Raw genomic sequence first — 17837 nt, forward strand, 5'->3', positions numbered from 1 at the left:
GGCCATGAGCCCCATGCCTGGCCAATGAGAATCTTGCATCCTCCTGGACACAGTGATCAGCTGAAGGAAGACCCAATCAAAGCTAAAGGGACTGAACTGAGGGGGTGGCCATACGCATAGCTGGCAGGCCTGAGGGCCATCTCAGTGGAGACCAGAGCCAAGAGTGGTCTGGAGAACATTGCTGAGCCCAAAACACCCCCAGGACCTCCAGTCAGGGGATCCCATCAACTCCTTTCTGCTTAAGCCGGTCAGCATGGAGTTTCTGTCCTTTCCAACCCAGTGCTTTAACTCACCCCCATTCTGACCCACAATGCCCATGGCCCGGTTCCCTGGGCCATTTCTCACGTCAGCTGCATCTTACGCTCTCCTTTGTGCCATGGGGCGCCCCGGGTAGGGAATCCCCCACCTTTCCCTCCACCCTCACGAAGGACTGAGTCCTGGGTGTACCCATGCATCCCCCTTTGTGGCTTTCATGGAAAATCCTGAGGCCGGACACCAGATGCTTGTAGACCTCACTCTCCACAGCTCAGGCCATTGTAGGTTCAGGGCCAGGTCTGACCAGGTCAGAGGACCCAGCAGCAGCCTCAGGTCCACCAGCTCTAAGCCCCTGAGCTGTAGACTCCTCCAGCCTTTGCCCTGGGGATCCCTCCCTAGCACGGCTCTGATTGTGTTCCTCCATCAAGCACCCTCCCCAGAACCCCAACCTGCCTAGCAGAGCCCTCATACCCTCTCCAGCCTCCACCAGCCCTTTCCTATAGGGTCCTCTCTTGTCCTTCTGCCCTCAGGACTGGTGGGCCCAGCTCCAAGCTGAATGTTGCCCCATGGCCAGGACTGTCTTCTGCCCTCTGTGAGCCTGGAAGAGGGAGAGCGAGGAGAGAGGCCCTCACTGTGTGCCCAGGGTTCACACTCACGATCCCAGGCATGAAGCCCAGGGCAGAGCTGCTGTAGCTGGAGAGACAGATTCCTGAGCACAAGGAGCTGGCAGCAGATCGGATCAGTACCCAGGCAGGCTGAGTTTCCAGTGCTGGATCTACCACGTATGTGCTCTGTGGCCTGGGGGCCCCCCTTCCCCTCGCTGGGCCCCCATTCCAAGGCTTCCAGAACTCAGAGACAGTGTGGACCCCCTCTGAGTTCCCTGCATTCATGGCAGGGAGGAGCAGACACCAGCCCCTCCTTCCTCTCCTCCTTCCTCTCCTGTCCCAGGAGGGGGCGCCCTGTGGAATAGTTTCACCTCCTCCGGGATCCTTCCTCCATCTCTCCTCAATGCTTGTCCAGTCTTCACTCCAACTGAAAGGAATTGAACTGGGAACTTACTGAACACCTGCTGTGTCCTGAGGCACTGAGGACACCTTGCAGTCTTCCAACACTTCCACCCCCTTTTGAGGTGTGGGACTATCATCCCTATTTCACAGATGGGGAAACCAAAGGCTTGGAGAGGTTGAGTGATCCAAGAACACCAGTTAGGAAGTGGCAAGGCTGGAATTTGAACCCAGGTGTCTGGCTCCAAAGCCCACTTTCTCCAGCCTCCTGCTGCCTTTCCCTTGCAGTGCCTGGTGGGATTGTGACGGAGCCCTGACCTCCACGCCACTGGAGAATATGTCTTCCTTAGGTGAGAGGAGCCCCAGGAACCCAACAGGTGTATCACTTAGGACAATTGTGTATGTATGGGGTGGGGGAATGTGCCAGATGGTGTGCATGTGTGTGCAAGTCAGGGAATGCCCACGTGATCATCCCACCATAACTCCTCGGGGCTCATGGCAAACGTCTCTTGTCAAGTCCCCCTGTGACCTGGCGTCACTCTCATGGAGGCATCTCTTCCTGGTGGCAACCCCTGAGTGTGTGTCATTACTCTTCTGTATCAGGATTCGGACACCAGGGGAGGTGGCTGGTTTGTAGGCACACAGCAGTACCTGCTGGAGCTGAGAGTGTCCGTGGGATCCCCTTTTTCTGCAATGGTGTGTGCACCTGTGACGGGTCGGCCCTTATGTGTTCAGTAGAAGGAGGAAGCCCAGAGGTCCCCAGAAAGCCCCCCAGGAAGGAAGCATGTTGTCCTGATGCCTTGAGGGTCCCTGACTCCCTCACCCTTTTCCCTTTATCCCTCTGGGCCTGAGTTTCCTTAGCTGCATACTGAGGAGCACCCTGTCTGTCTTGCAGGCTGGCTGTGAGGGTTCCATGTGACTACCCGAATGCACTTTGTGAACAGAGCGAACATGCCGGAACATGCTAAACCACAGGCCAGCGTGGAGCCCATCCAGAGGCCCTGCCCACTCTACCCAGGTGGATGGTGTCTTCCTCCTTGAGGAGTGGTCACAAGTGCTGGTTCTATCTTCAGAGTCATGGGTTCAGAGCTGGCTCTGCTGAGTCACCCCAGACAACATCCATCATCACCCTGAACCTCGGTGCCCCCTCTACCACCAGGGCAGCCCCTTACGTCCTTGAACCACTCCTGCTGGTCAGAAGGATGTCCTGACCTCTGACCAAATCCACATCAGGACACAGGTCCCACTCTAGAGTCTACTGTGCACGTGTGTGTGTCTGTGTACACGGGGCAAGGCTGACCTGCTCAGACACTGGCAGCTCCTCCCACAGCACAGACGACTCTCAGGTCCTCACAGGCCCCTTCTCCAGCCGGGCAGCCCCAGCTCTGAGACCCACCACCCCCGGGGCGCCTCCTTTGGACCAAGCCGTGTGCTCGGTTCTGGACACAGAATCCTCATGACAGCCCTGAAAGTAGGACCTCTTATCACTCCCACTTTATTAATGAGGAAACTGAGGCTCAGAGAGGCCAGAGGACTTGTGGGAGGTCGCAGAATGTGCTGGAGCTGGGATACAACCCAGGCCCCTGCTGACTCCACAGCCTGCCGACGCTACTATATCTTCCAGCTCTGTCTTCTTCTACTCTGCAAGCCTTCCAAAACATTCCTACTGCACCTGTGCTGGTTTTCCCTCCCTCGAAGAGCAGGCCCAGAGGGGCCAGGCCCGCCCTGAGGACAGTGGGTGTCTCACTTCCTCCTCCCTGGAGGGCTCCTTACCTTGCTGTTTCCTGACATGAGCTTTTCCAGCAACTCAACACCCAGCAACTCGCTCAGCTCCTGTAGGGGCTGTAGACAGGCAGCTCTCCCTCCCTGCTGCTTGTGCAGTTAATTTTCAAAACCAGATGCAGAACTTTTCAAAGAATCTGTATTAAATTCCATCTGCTTAATCTCGCATTGAGCTCAGCTGGACGCCAACAGCGTTAGGTGTCCCTCCCGAGTTCCATCTTCTGGGAATCCGGTTGGTTTGTTTCTGTAGCTCTTCTTCCAGGTAGGCCAAGAGTCCTCGGCTGGGAAGAGAGCCTGTGGCACACCCCCAGAGACCGCCCTCTACGCCAGCATCCGCTCACTGACTGGTCATCTCTGGGCTCCATGTTCAGCCAGCCTGTCCGTGGTCTTGTCTGTCTTCCCTGTGGCTTGCTGGCCTGTCCCTCCCTCTCTCTCTGTTCCCTTCCCCATCTCTCTCTCTCTCTCTTTGTTATTGTCCCTTTCTCTTTTCTCCTCCCCTCCTCCTTCTCTGTCTCTCCCAACACCTCCCCACTCAAGTTGGTCAAGGTCACAGCCACAGAGGCTGCTCCTCATCTGCCCCCAAAGGGGGCTTTGGCTCCATCCTGGGCCACAGCAAAGGTGATACCCAGAGCCTGGCAGGGGCACAGGGGCAGGAAGGAGTGCTGCTGTGTGATCCAAGGGGATCAGAACAGCCTCACAACTTACTGAGCAGCTGCTGTGTGAGAAGTGGGGACCCATTGGCTGAGAGGAGCCTATCTGCAGTCACACAGACCTGGGCTGGCCTCCCAAATCCCCTTTTAAATTGTGTGACCTGGGGCTAGTCAGCCTTTCTGAGTGTCTGCTTCCTTATCTGTGAATTGGAGTAAATGTCACAGTCTGCTGTGAAGACTGAAGGAGACCATGTATGTAAATACTTTGATGTAATTCCTGGCCAGAAAATAACACTGGAAAGAGCACAGGCAATCTTAGCTGACATTATTTGTATTGCAGGGCCCTGTGCTGGGAGCTTGTCGTTCATTACTTCATTAAATCTCTTCTTTGTATGATGTAATTTTCCACACATATTTCATACAAGGCAATCTACGTTACACATCTACCTGTCTATCCATGTACCTATCCATGTCTCTAGATAGCATCAACACACAACAAACACCAGTGAACTGCAGTCTGAGAATTAGAACATCACCAAGAGGAAACAGAAGTCCCTCAGGTCCCTGCAACAATTTCATCCCCCACACCCTACTGGAGGTAACCACTGTCATGCAATTTACGTTCTGCATTTCTTTTTTTTTTGAGATGGGGTCTCGTTGCGACGTGCAGGCTGGAGTGTAATGGCACAATCTCGGCTCACTGCAACCACTGCTTCCTGGGTTCAAGCAATTCTCTGGCCTCAGCCTCCCAAGTAGCTGGAATTATAGGCAAGAGTCACCATGCCCAGTTAATTTTTGTGTTTTTAGTAGAGAAGGGGTTTCACCATATTGGCTAGGCTGGTCTTAACCTCCCAACCTCAAGTGATCTGCCCAAATCGGCCTCCCAAAGTGCTGGGATTACAGGCGTGAACCACCACACCTGGCCTAGGTTTTGCATGTCTATGCTTTTGAAAGAAAATATAGTCTACTTTTATGACTTTGGGTTGGAAAAAAGGTATTTACCGAAATACATAAACTGCCAAGCATAAAGAAAATGACTGATAAATTTGATTCAATTTAGGCAGTTTCTGTTCATCCAGCATCACTATAAATAAACTAGAAAGATAAGCCACAATATGGGAGCAGATACTACACACAGAAGCAATAAATGATTCTATCCTGAATATATTTTAAAAACTTCCTAAAAAGATGAAGAAACCTATAAGAAATCCAATAGAAAATTAGATAATGGGCATGAATAGGCATTTCAAGAAGGCTGAATGGCTAATGATCATTTGAAAATATGTGCAGCCTCATTAGTAATCAGAGAAATGCAAATTATAGAACACTGGGAATTCCCGTTTTACACCTGCTAGTCGGACAAGAGTGAATTTCAGGTCTAGGTGGAGAAACAATAGAAACTCTCCCACACTGCTGGTTGGAGTGGAAATAACACAGGCTCTTTGAAAACCAATTTGGCACTGTCTGTAACATCGAACATGCACATACCTTACACTTCGGTGGTTGTACTTCCAGAGTTTACCCCAGAGAATCTCCTGTACATGGTCGTCAGGAGGCTGGTACAAGAATGTTCACAGCAGATTCATTTGTAATAACAAAAACCTAGAAACAACCCAATCAATATCTTTGAGTAAGTGAATGAATCTCTCGAGTCCTTTCCAACTTCTAGATGGAAGTGTCTGGGGCCTCAAACTAGGCTTCACAGCCAGTGATAGGCACTGAGTTAGCTACCCCCATCCCCTGGGCAATCAGTGGGGCCCCCTGCAGATTTGACTACTTCAAACAGACCCCAGCTAGCCCCTCACTGACAAGTTCAAGGCCATCTAAGAATTGGAGACTCTGGGCTCCTGAATCAATAGGACCCACGTGACTGGGGTCAGGCATCGGAGGCAACAAAGACCCCAGGAGTGGGTAGGGTAATCCCGGGGCTTCTCCACCTGGCAGGCCCACCCACCAGGGTCAGAGAGCCCCAGCCCAGAGACTCAGGACTCAGAGCGTCTCCTTTCCAGGCCCCCAATGTGCAGATGGGCACACTGAGGTCAAGGAGGGGGCTGGGAAGGAGGGCATAGCTTCCTAAGTTTAGCTCAAAGATCCTCCCAGTACCCCACGCCACCCCTCCAGGACTCCCAACCTCTCAGCAGGCCAGATGCCCACAGGCAAGTAGATGGGTCCATGCATGCACCTACACACACACACACACACACACACACACACACACACACAACACAACACACACACGGACACACACAACTCACACACGCACTCACGCATCCTTCCAGGCTGAGTTACGGTGACTGATGGGCCTTTCTCATCCCTTTACCTCCCCTCCTCCTCCTCTCTCTTCAGTAGCTGGGACTACTCACTCCTCCCTCTCCCCTATCCAGCTCATTATGAGGAAGCCCCATGGAAACAGTAGTTGGAGTTCCTTTTCTTTGGGGGACCATCACGACTCCTGCATCCATCCCTCCAAAGAGTTTTGTCTGGCAGCCAGGCCAATAGACCTTCTGCTATGCTTACATGCACAGCAAAGGAGGCAGAGCCCCCTGAGCTGGGAGCAGGAAAGAGACTTCTAAATGGCTCCTGAGCTCTCAGGCCACAGCCAGGATGGGACCAGGGAGCAGGCCACTATCCCAGGCCAGGTCCTGGAGCAGACTGCAGCTCAGTCTCCCCAGGGCAAGCTGCCCTGGTTGCAGACATCAGATCTCCAGTCCCAACCCCAAACCCTCGAGGCCTCCCCAGCCAAAGTCCCCTAAAATCCCCATCCTACCCCAAGCTCTGCTGGGCCTAATCCGGGAGACAGCCTTGCCTGAACTCCACAACCCAGACCCCACTCAGACCAAGAGTACTGAGGCCCGGGGGGGTTGGGCACCAGCTCTGATGCCACCAGGGGGAGATCACCCCATAAGCCTGGGGCCTGGTACCAGGTAGGACAGAGAAGACCCCCCTCCTTTCACCCAGCAGAGTCCCCAGGTATTCCCAGATGCACTTTCTCAGCCAGTGTGCTTCATTTCGAGATGTGAGAGGGCCACAGAGCTGCCTCTCACCCCACCGAGGCCCTGGATCATGTTCAGCTCTTTCTGGAACGGCATGAGAGGCTCAGGCTTTGGTGTCAGGCTGATGGGCCCCAGCAGCTGCAAGGCCTGGGTGAGTTGACTGCCCTCTCCAGGCCTCACTTTTTCCTCTGTAAAATGGGTACAGTCCTATTAGGATCAAATGAGGTAACAATTAAGCATCTTACACAGTGCCAGGCATGCTGAAAGGGCTCAGCTTACAAACACAGGACACAGACAGTGACAGAGGAGACACAGCCCTGCTGGGGATGACCATCCTGCTTTCCAGCAAAGCCCATTCCCACATTCCCAGGCCCTGCCTCCTCGCGGGGTGGAGAGGGAAAAGGAAGAAACTGGCTGGTAGGGACCCGAGTCACTCCTGGTTCTGTCAGACTTGCTGCCTGACCTTGGACAAGACAATTCTTTTTCCTGAGCCTCAGTTTCTTGACATGAAGGCCGTTTATATGATGTACTCACTCTATTTGCACACTGGCTAACCCTCTGTGCCTCAGTTTCTCCATTGGCCAGAGGATACAACCCGTTCTAAACTATCTCACAAGCCCACGTCACTTAACCTGAAGTAAGGCTCAGAGTAGCCCACTGGCCAGGCCACATTTGACCACTTCCCTCATCTGGCTGCTTTCTTAGCCTCCCTGAAAGCTTGAGAATGTGTGGCACAGATACAGGCCCGGCAGCAGTGGTGTGGAGGGTGTGGTGCAGATGTGCCCACGTGGGAGACCACTGAGTCCTGAAGACACTAGGGTAAGTCCTGGGCCTCGTCCTGGATGGAATGGGACTACAATCCTCCCCACAGGCAGCCGGATGGAAGCCATGGTCTCTACCAAGACTCTCTGTGGCTTGGAAAAACTGAACAGAGGCAGGAACAAAGTGAGGATAAGCTGGCACCACTGGGCCTGGCTGGCACGGCCCCTGTTCCACCGAGTCAACAAGCTCAGATGTCCTTTCTGGTCTTGAAAGAATCTCTATCCCACCACTGCAGAGTTTAATGTCTGGAAATACACCCAGAGCAAACCTGTCTGCTAGTCAGCAAAAACAGGAGCCCAGAGCCACCACCCATCAGTCAGGGAGATGGGCACCACTCCCCTGTCGACCTTTCAGCTCCTTCATTTGATGCCATCACTTCCCACCAGCCATGGGAACATTTCCAGTGCAATTCTTTTGGGAGAGGTCCACTTAGGCTCTGGAGGAGTGGCTCCTGAAGGGTCAGTTACAATCCCTGCTGGCCAGGAAATGTCAGTCCGACAAGAGGAAAGACACTCATGATGTTGCTAGCAGTAACTCAACTGGAGAGTAAGGGTAGCTTTCAGATTTCAGATGACAAGTTCTTGGAGGAAGAGCGAGCGCTTTGGATGCCAGACCTGGGTTGGAAAGAAAATCCCCACAGGCTGAAGCCCAAGCCAGACTCACAGGATGGTATTTCAATGTAAATGTGAATTTAGCATGCAGTGCAAGGCTCTGAACTGAGATAAGAAAAACAAATCAAGGCACAAGTAGGGGAGGGAGCCAGGCCTTGAGAGGGGAGCTCTTAGGGAGCTCATGGTGAATCCATGCAGGTGTATCCCTCATAGCACCTGTCCCTTTGCTATTCTCCCCACCCCTAGGCCAGCCCTTCCCAGCCAAGGCTTTTCACATGAGATGGATGGTCCTCAAATCTAGCTAGCTTAATAACAACAGCAACAACAATAATAATTATGGTAAAAATGATGATCTGATAAAAAAAAATTACCCTCACATCTGAATGCTTACTGAGTGCTTACTCTGAATTATGTACTCACATAATCTCTATCTTCATGACTTTCAAGGCTGGTATTATTAAAACCATTTTACACAAGAGAAAACTGAGGCTCAGGAAAATGATATTACACAGAACTAGTAAGTGGCAGATATTCGATTTGAGCTTTTGTTTATCTGACTCCAAAGCCAACACTCCTCTAAGCACATCTTGCTCTTCTTTTTAGACCATGTTAATAGTGGTATGGAGTTTAGAAAAAGGGAGGTGAGAGTCTTATTCAACTGCGGGACTCGGAACCTATGTGCAGTTCTGGGAAACAAATCTAGAGGGTCATCGATAGGCTGAACCTTGTCTAAAAGCCAGGCCTCTGACCTGAGAAGGGCATGAGAATCTGGCCATATGGATTAATTAATTCAACACTTTCATTATCATTCTATTATATTCTTGGAGGCTCTTCGAGGCCCTGGAGATAGAAGGGTGAAGAAGATTGACAATGCCCCTGATGTCATAGAGTTCACATTCAAGTAGAGCAGACAGATAATAAGCAAGTGAGTATATACCAGGAAGTGATGTGGCCTGTGAGGGAAAAGTGTGACTAGAAAGGGACTGGAGATGAAGGGCTGCTCCAGAGAGAGTGGCCAGGGCAGGCTTCTCTGAGAAGGTGGCATTTCAGCAGACACTTGAATAAAGTGAGAGTCAATTTTGCCAATAGCTGTCAAGAGAATGTTCCAGTCACAGACAGCAGCAACTGTGAAGGCCCTGAGGTAGGGAATGAGATAGTGATGATGATGATGATGGTAACAATGGTGATAATGGTGATAGTGATGATGGTGATGATGATGATAATGATGGTGATGATGACAATGATGATGGTGATGGTGATGATAATGTTAGTGATAGTAATGATGGTGACAGTGCCGAATGGTGATGATGATGATAGTGTTGCTTATGATGGTGATGATGATAGTAATGGTAATGATGATGGTGATGATGATGATGATGGCAATGGTGATGGTGGAATGGAGGAAGGGGATGGATGGATAGTGGATGATAATGGATGGATAATAATGGTGGATAAAGGATGGATGGATGGTGGATGGTGGATAATGGATAATGGAAGGGAAGGATGGATGGTGGATGGTGATGGTGGAAGGATGGTGGATGGATGGATGGTGGATAGTGAATAGATAGTGGATAGTGGATGGAATGATGATGAATGATTCTGCGATGATGGCTGGACAAATGCGATGGTGCAGGACGATGATAGTGATGATGGCGGATGGTGGTGAGTGGATGATGGAGCAATTGCCTTGATGATGATGGCAGGATGGTGATGATGATGGTGGCAATGGTGATGATGATGGTGGTGATGCAGTGATGGTGACGATGATGATAATGGTCATGATGATGATAGTGACGATCACGATGCTGGGATGGATGATGGTGATGGTGATGATAATAATGGTGATGGTGATGATAATAATGGTAACAGTGGTGATAATGATGGTGAAGGATGAATGGTGGAGTGGATGATGGTGGATAATGATAATGGTGGATGACGATAATGGAAGGGACAGGAAGGATGATGGTGGTGATGATGATGGTGGTGGTGATGATGACGATAATGGTCATGATGATGATGATGGTGATAGCGACGATGATGATAGTGATGATGGTGATGGTGATGATGATGGTGGTGATGATAGTGATGGTTATGATGGTGGTGGTGGTGCAATTGGGGAAGAGGGCAGAGGCCAGTGTTTCTGAACAAAGTGAAGTGGGAAGAAGGAAGGAGAAAGGAGAGATGTGAGCGGCTGGCAGAAGAAAGGTCATTAGAGAATTACACCATAGTAAACTTCGGATTTTATTTTTCTATATCAAGGAGACTCATTGCAGAGTTTTAAGCATGAGAGTGGCATGGCCTAATTGATATACTAAATGGATCACTTCTGCTTCTGGGTGAGGATCACTTTGGCTTCTGGAGGCAAGAGTAGAAGCAGGAAAACCAGGTAGGGAGGATCACAGAAGTTCTTGTGGACCAGAGAGGGGCCAGAGGAGAATGTGAGAGGTGGTCAATCACCCAAGGAGTTACTGAAGGAACAGGTGCTTATCCTAAACAAGAAGAGTTGAAAGTGACCATGAAAGCCATCTTCAAACTTTGGAAGGTTGTCACATGGACCAGACGTCAGAACCAAGACTAATGAGTGAGACCATAGGAATGCTAATTTCTCTTTGAAAAGATTTTTTAATGTTCTGGCAATACTGACTCAAGATGGAGCATGCTTCCTGGTGTAGGCAATGGCCTTCCTACCACTGGAGGTGCACAAGCACAGGTCAGCTCTCAGAGCTATGAGGTGCAGTGAACACAGATTAACATTTGTGATCAGATGGACCTGGATTCAGAACCTCCTTTCTCTGCTTATTATCTGTACTGCCTTCAGCCACTCACTTTTCTAAGCTTTGGTTTCCTCATCCCTAAATTCCTACCTAATTAGATTGTTGTGAGAACATTAAGCATTCAGGTGCATAAAGCACCCAGCACTGTATCTGGCACAAAATAGGTGCTCAATTAATGTCAGTGATGATAATGATGATGGTGACGGTCATGGTAATGATGGTTATGATGATGATAGTGATGGTGATGATGATGATGGTGGTGGTGATGGTGGTGGTAGTGAACTCACCAATCAATCCCTGACTAATCAGTCAGGCATGAAGAAAAAGTCTTCAAAGATGTGCACATAGGGTCCTGGGTCCAGGGGTCCAATGATGAATCTGATCCTATCTGAGTCAAAACACCATCAGCTGTTAAAGAAAAAGTTATTCAATTATACTTGTTAAAGCACGGTAAGGCAGACTTTATTCAGGACCATTGCAGTGGGATTTTGCAGTGTGGGAGACACTTTGGGTTGAACTCCAAATACAGCATGGGCAAGTGGCAATTTACAGCCAAGGATCAGTGGATGGAAAACTACTAAGAGAAAACATCAAGAGTAATGGAGATTCTGGAACAACTGACATAACTGGATTCTTGCTGAGGACAGGCCAGAGTGACCAGACATCACCTAGAGGATGGTGGAGGATGGGAAACCTGATCAGATATCAAGGGTAATCAGATATTAAGGGTGGGGAGTTCTTTCTAAACTTGCTGAGTTAGAAGAGTTCTTTGCTGAAACTGGATTTTACGAGGAAGTGGACAGGTGGATCTCAAAGAAGGTTCAGAAGCCTAACTAAATTTTGGTCAAGTAAATAATTTTTGTCAGCTCTTGTCCTGTTAACAGATAAGACACAGCCCAGAAACAGAGAACAACTTTCTTAAAGTTCATGTTTCCTGGTTTCCAGTGTAACTCTCTACTTTGCCACAATGTATCTATAGATTCTATGTTCTGGGAAGTAATCAGCATCAACGTTTGTAGCCTCAAAGTCCTGATGATAAAACCCCTTCCTGCCACAGGAGACTGATCTCCATTTACAGACGTACATCCAGATAACCTGGGCCATCTTGGCCCATGAAGTATTATCTTATAAGTGTTACTTCTGTTTAGAAACTTCTATGCTCAGTTCATCTTCCTCAGCCCCACCCTCCTCTGCTCCAACAGAAGTTACTATTTTCGTATTAATTTCATTGAGAGTTCTGTGTATTAACTAGCATTTTGTCTTATCTCTGCCATCCTTCACTGTCCTCCAGTGTACCTTTTAGGAACTGCATTCAGCGCTAGTAACAGGGATCTGAAAACTAATGGCTTAAATAAATCAAAGACTGTGATTTTTCCTCTTTTTAAAATAATCATGGACATAGAAAGTCCGCATATCCTATGTTAGATCCACAGGTTCTGTTAATGTCCCAGTTCCTCCTTTGTTTTGCCTTACCATCCACAGTGCCTGAGCTCATTCTAAAGACTGCCTACTGGTCATATGATGGTTGCTGGAGCTCCAGAGATTACTGTCACATTCCAGACAGGAAGGAAAAAGAAGGAAGAGGATAAAAGGGCAGGGAGTCCTGCCAGTTTAACACTTCCAGTCACATTCCATTGGCCACCCCTTTCTGAAATGGGCAGGTAAGTGTAGCTTTGAAGTAGGACACCTGCCCACCCCAATAGCCTTGGTATTCTGCTACTAAAGAAGAGAAGACAAGGTTCTGAACGACAGCCTGCAGCCTGGATCCCAGCCAGCGTCTAGGAGACTGAAATGAAGACCTAGAGCTCCCGAAATGAGAATTCTGGCCCCAGAGCTGAATCCAGGAAGACTGGATTGTAGGGAAAAGGTGTAGAGATTCTTTCCTACCTACTTCCACTTATAAAAACAAATTTAAAATAATAGTTTCACCACAGATGTTTATTATGAAAAATTCCAGACACAAAATAATGAAGAAAACCAAAATCCTTTATAGTCCCCCACCCAGAGATAACCTCTGTTGGTATTTTTGAATGCATCCTTCTGGCTTTTTTCTATGGAAAATTAGAAATGGACTTTACAACCAGTTTTACATGCTGCTTTTATTCCCTTTCTTTATTTTTATGAGCATTTCCCCAGGTGAATCATTTTATGAAGGTTTTGGGTTTAGCAGCTAACAGTCCATCGTGTGATGTTCCATAATTGACATACAAATCTCCTGTTTTTAGGCATTTAGATGTTTCCCATCTAAATTGAACCATGATAAATTATGTTGGGATAAACGACCCTACACATAGATCTTTATCTCCATCTCGAATTCTTCTTTGGGATAGATTCGTGGTCTTCTCAGGTCAACAGGTATGGGCATTTTTAAGGCTTCGCCTGTATTTTGGCCAGTGGCTCTCCCAGGTGGCAGGCCTGGCTTCCACTCCTCCCGTGGGGTCTAAGAGCCTCTTCAAAAGCGTTTCTGAGGCCTTCCCCTCACTTCTTCACTGTCTTCTCTGATTCAGGCCTCCGCCTCCTCCTCCAGTTCCCTTGCGGAAAAAAAGAAAAAAAAAGTTTATACTCTGAAATATCTAATCATGTATTTATCTCTAAGTACTTTAAAAAGTCAATATAATTACTCTAGTCCCATTAAGTTTAATTTGCAGCAAATTATGCATTTAGCGTGAAGTTGGGGGTGCGTTGCTGGATGAAGTGAGTAGGGTTTGGCTATTTAAAACGGGCGCTGGCGACAGTAGCGCAGGCTGGTTAAGCTGCAGCAGATCCTTGCAGTAGAGGGGCTCTTCCCAGGTGGGCGCTCCAGCCAAGGCCCCTCTGCGTTCACCTGCGCCATGACCACTTCCCTCGGCCCTCTCCCCTCCTCCTCTCCTCCTGGGGCTGCTCCCCAGGGTACTGGAACGAGACCAGCCCCAGGCAGGGCAGACCGGGGAACCAGGGGTCCCACACCCAGGAGCACCCCTCACCGCGAGGGACTGGCTTCGGCAGATAAATGCCCGATTCCCCCTAGAAGGGCAGAGTCAGCACCCCCCACACGGTCCCTGAGATGGCCCTGGGACCGAGCCTCCGCCCCCGCCTTTTGATTCAGCCTCTTCCCGCCCGGCTAGCCCCTCCCCACTGTGCTTCCTGGGATCGCCTCCCAAATCAGCTGCCTGCGCCTTGGAAGGACCCCATCCAGACAGCAGGGGTCCTTCCAGGGCCCAGCCTCAGCTGGAATACCGGGTAGGGCTTGAGAGACGCTGGGAGGGGGCCGGCGGACCGCCATGGACAGAGGTAGGGGAGAGAGGGCAGAGCCACCCAGGTGGATGAGCAAGTGAGGGTGCTCTCTTCTCCTCATCTATGTATATGTACAAAAATTTTGTGTGCATCCATCTAACCAACATCCTGCTAAGATACACCACATATCCTTTACCCCCAATGTCTCTTATACTCAATTTCTAGCAATTCTCCCAGCCACAGCCCCTTTCTGTCACCGTAGATTAATTTTCTCGTTCCAGAATGCCATATAGATAGAATTCCATGGTAGCTATCTAGGATCTCTTGCTCAATATAATGTTTGAGATGTACCTGTTTGTGTTTATACGTTGATTCTCATTTGTTGCTCAGTGTTAGTCCGTTAGGTAGATATACCACAATTTGTTTATCCATTAACTTGTTAATGGATGATTGAGTTAATACCAGTTTGAAGCTATTGTGAATAAAATTGCTATTAAAATACTCAAATAGTCTATTTGCAGACCAAAGTTTTGTGTTTTTTTTTTTTAATCACTTTTGGGTACGTAAAAGTAGAATTTTCACATCAGAGTGTGGGTGTATATTTTATACTATAACAAGCTGCCAAGTTGTTTTCAAAAGTGACTTTATTATTTTACATTAGCTGCAGAAATAGGATTTTCATTTGCTCCGTATACCTCACCAATACTGGGTATTATCCATCTTTTTAATTTTACCCATGATACAGATACCTGACTAATAATGTTGAGCAGTTTTTCATGTGTTTTGCATCTCTTCTAATGTGCAGTGTATGTTGCAGTCTTTTGCCCATTTTTATTGAGTTTTTCTTTTCATGATTCACTTGTAGGAGTTCTTTATATATTCTGGGTACAAGTCCTTTGTCAGATATATGTATTATGACTATTTTTCCCAATTTATGGCTTACATTTTCTTTTCAAAAAAATTTTCAAGTGTATAATACATTGTTATTAATTATAGGCACCAGATTCTTTAATGATATTATTTGAAAAGCAGAAAGCTTTATGTTGATAAGTCCAAATTAGTATTGTTTATAGTTTTCTCTTTCGTGGTGATCATGGTTAGTGCTTTTATGTGAGTGTCTTAAGAAATCTTGGTCTACTTCCAAATTATGAAGATATATATTCAATATTTTTCTCTTGTATTGCCATTAGTTTTCATGTTTAGGTCTATGTTTTATCTCAAATTCATTTCTATATAAGATGTGAGGTAAGGGTCTAAATTTATAATTTTTCCATGTGGATATTCAGTTGTTACAGCACCATTTATTGAAAAGACAGTCCTTTCCCCCATTGAAATATCTTAGTCTTAGACAACATGTATGTGTGGGTCTACTTAGGGCCTCTCTACTCTGTTCCATTAACCCACTTGTCTCTTCTTTCTTTGTCTTGATTATCATACCTGCATAGTCTTGAAGTCGGGTATTATATGTCCCCCAAGTTTTATTTATTTATTTATTTTTCTATTTATTTGTTTATTTTTGAAATGGAGTTTCGCTCTTGTTTCCCAGGCTGGAGTTCAGTGCTGCAATCTTGGTTCACTGAAACCTCCACCTCCCGGGTTCAAGAGATTCTCCTACTTCAGCCTCCCAAGTAGCTGGGATTACAGGTTTTTGCCACCATGTCTGGCTAATTTTTTGTATTTTTAGTAGAGACAGAGTTTCATCATGTTGGCCAGGCTGGTCTCGAACTCCTGATCTCAGGTGATCCACCCACTTTGGCCTCCCAAAGTGTTGGAATTACAGATGTGAGCCACCATGCCCAGGCTGTCCTCCAAGTTATTAATGAATGTTTTGGCTAGTGTAGTTTTGTTGCATTTATGTATAATTTTAGAACAAGTTTGGTGATTTCTACCAAAAATAAAAAATCCTGCTTGCGTTTTTCTGTGCATGTATGTCAAATTTATAGGTCAATTTGGGTAGGATTGACACATTAACAATAATCTTTTAACCCATGAACACAATATGCCTATTTATTCAAATATTCCTTAATCTTCCTGTGAAATACTTGTGGTACTCAGAATACAGGTCAGGCATATTTGAAAAATCCTTAAATGTCTTGTTTTTGATGCTATTGAAAAATGGTATCTTTTAAATATTTTCAAATAAGCCAGGTGTGGTGGCTCACGCCTGTAATCCCAGCACTTTGGAAGGCAGAGTCGGATGGATCACTTGAGGTCAGGAGTTTGAGACCAGCCTGGCCAACATGGTGAAACCCCATCTCTACTAAAAATACAAAAATTAGCCAGATGTGGTGGCATGCACCTGTAATCCTAGCTACTGAGGAGGCTGAGGCAGGAGAATCACTTGAACCCGGGAGGCAGAGGTTGCAGTGAGCTGAGATCCTGCCACCACTGCACTCCAGCCTAGGCAACAGAGCTAGATTCCATCTCAAAAAAAAAAAAAAAAAAGGATAGCGCAGGCATCAGCAAGCTTTTTTCTGTAAAGAGGCAGACAGTAAATATTTTAAGGTTTGCAGACCACATGCCCTCTATCACAACTACTTAATTCTGCCATTGTAGCATGGAAGTGGCCATAGACAGTACGTAAACAAATGAGCTTTGGCTGTGTTCCAATAAAGGTTTATTTACAAACTGAGGAGAGCAAAGATGGCCATCAAGCAGACCACCCAGAGGCAAAACTCCTTATTGGAGAAATTCAGAAGTAATTAGACTTCCTTGTTATCTAACGCAGCATCTGGTACCAGGCTTCCTTCTCCAAAATATATAAGTAATTAGAATTTCCATATACCTCTGGAATGCATGTCTTTTGATACCCATTGTGCAACCTTTGCTAATGTCAAGGCACCAAAATGTCTGCAAAAGTAATCATTTACCATGACCTCCATGACTAATATGGTCTAAATTACCCTTAAGCTCCTGCTTTAAGGTTCATAAATACTCCTAAGGAAAATTCCACGGAGCATGCTCAGTCCTCTCTTGCTGAGGCACCCCACTGCACTTTTCTGCACTGTTTTTTCTATCTCATAAAACTTCCTTTTTCAAATCTATACTATTGTCAGTAAATTATTTTACAACCCATGAGCCAACCACTCTCCACTGCTAGGGCTCTGACACCTCACCTGGCACAAACACTAAAATTTGACTTCTCTACAATTTTACATGTCACAAAATATTATTGTTTTTTGAATTGTTTTCAACTATTCAACAGTTTTTAAAAAGCATTCTTAGCTCACAGGCCATACAAAAACAGATGGTGGGCCAGATATGGCTCACAGGTCATAGCTCACCAACCTCTGGCATAGAGAAATCAATTGATATTTATTCTATGGCTCACACAGACAACATATTAAATTTGCTTATAGTTTCATCCTGAAATTTGTTAATTCTAATAGTTCTTTTTGTAGCTTCATTAAGATTTGCTCTAAAACACTTGTGTCATCTATGAACAACTAAAGTTTTAATTCATCTTTTCCAAACCTCAAGCTTTTCTTTCTTTTTCTTGCCTTATTGAGTTAATTAGTCTTCAGCACAATGTTGAATAGTAGTGATGATAATATCCATCTTGACCTGTTTCCAGTAAAGGGAATGCATTCAGCCTTTCACCGATACACCTATTGTGAGTTCTAGGTTTTGCATAGGGGCCCTTTTTAAGAGTAAGGAAATTCCTTTTTATTTCTAGTTTGCTCAGAGTTTTTGTCATGAATGGCTGTTAAATTTTGTAGGTGCTTTCTTGGCA

The sequence above is a fragment of the Papio anubis genome, chromosome 1, assembly GCF_008728515.1.
Source record: "Papio anubis isolate 15944 chromosome 1, Panubis1.0, whole genome shotgun sequence".
Classification (NCBI taxonomy): Eukaryota; Metazoa; Chordata; class Mammalia; order Primates; family Cercopithecidae; genus Papio; species Papio anubis.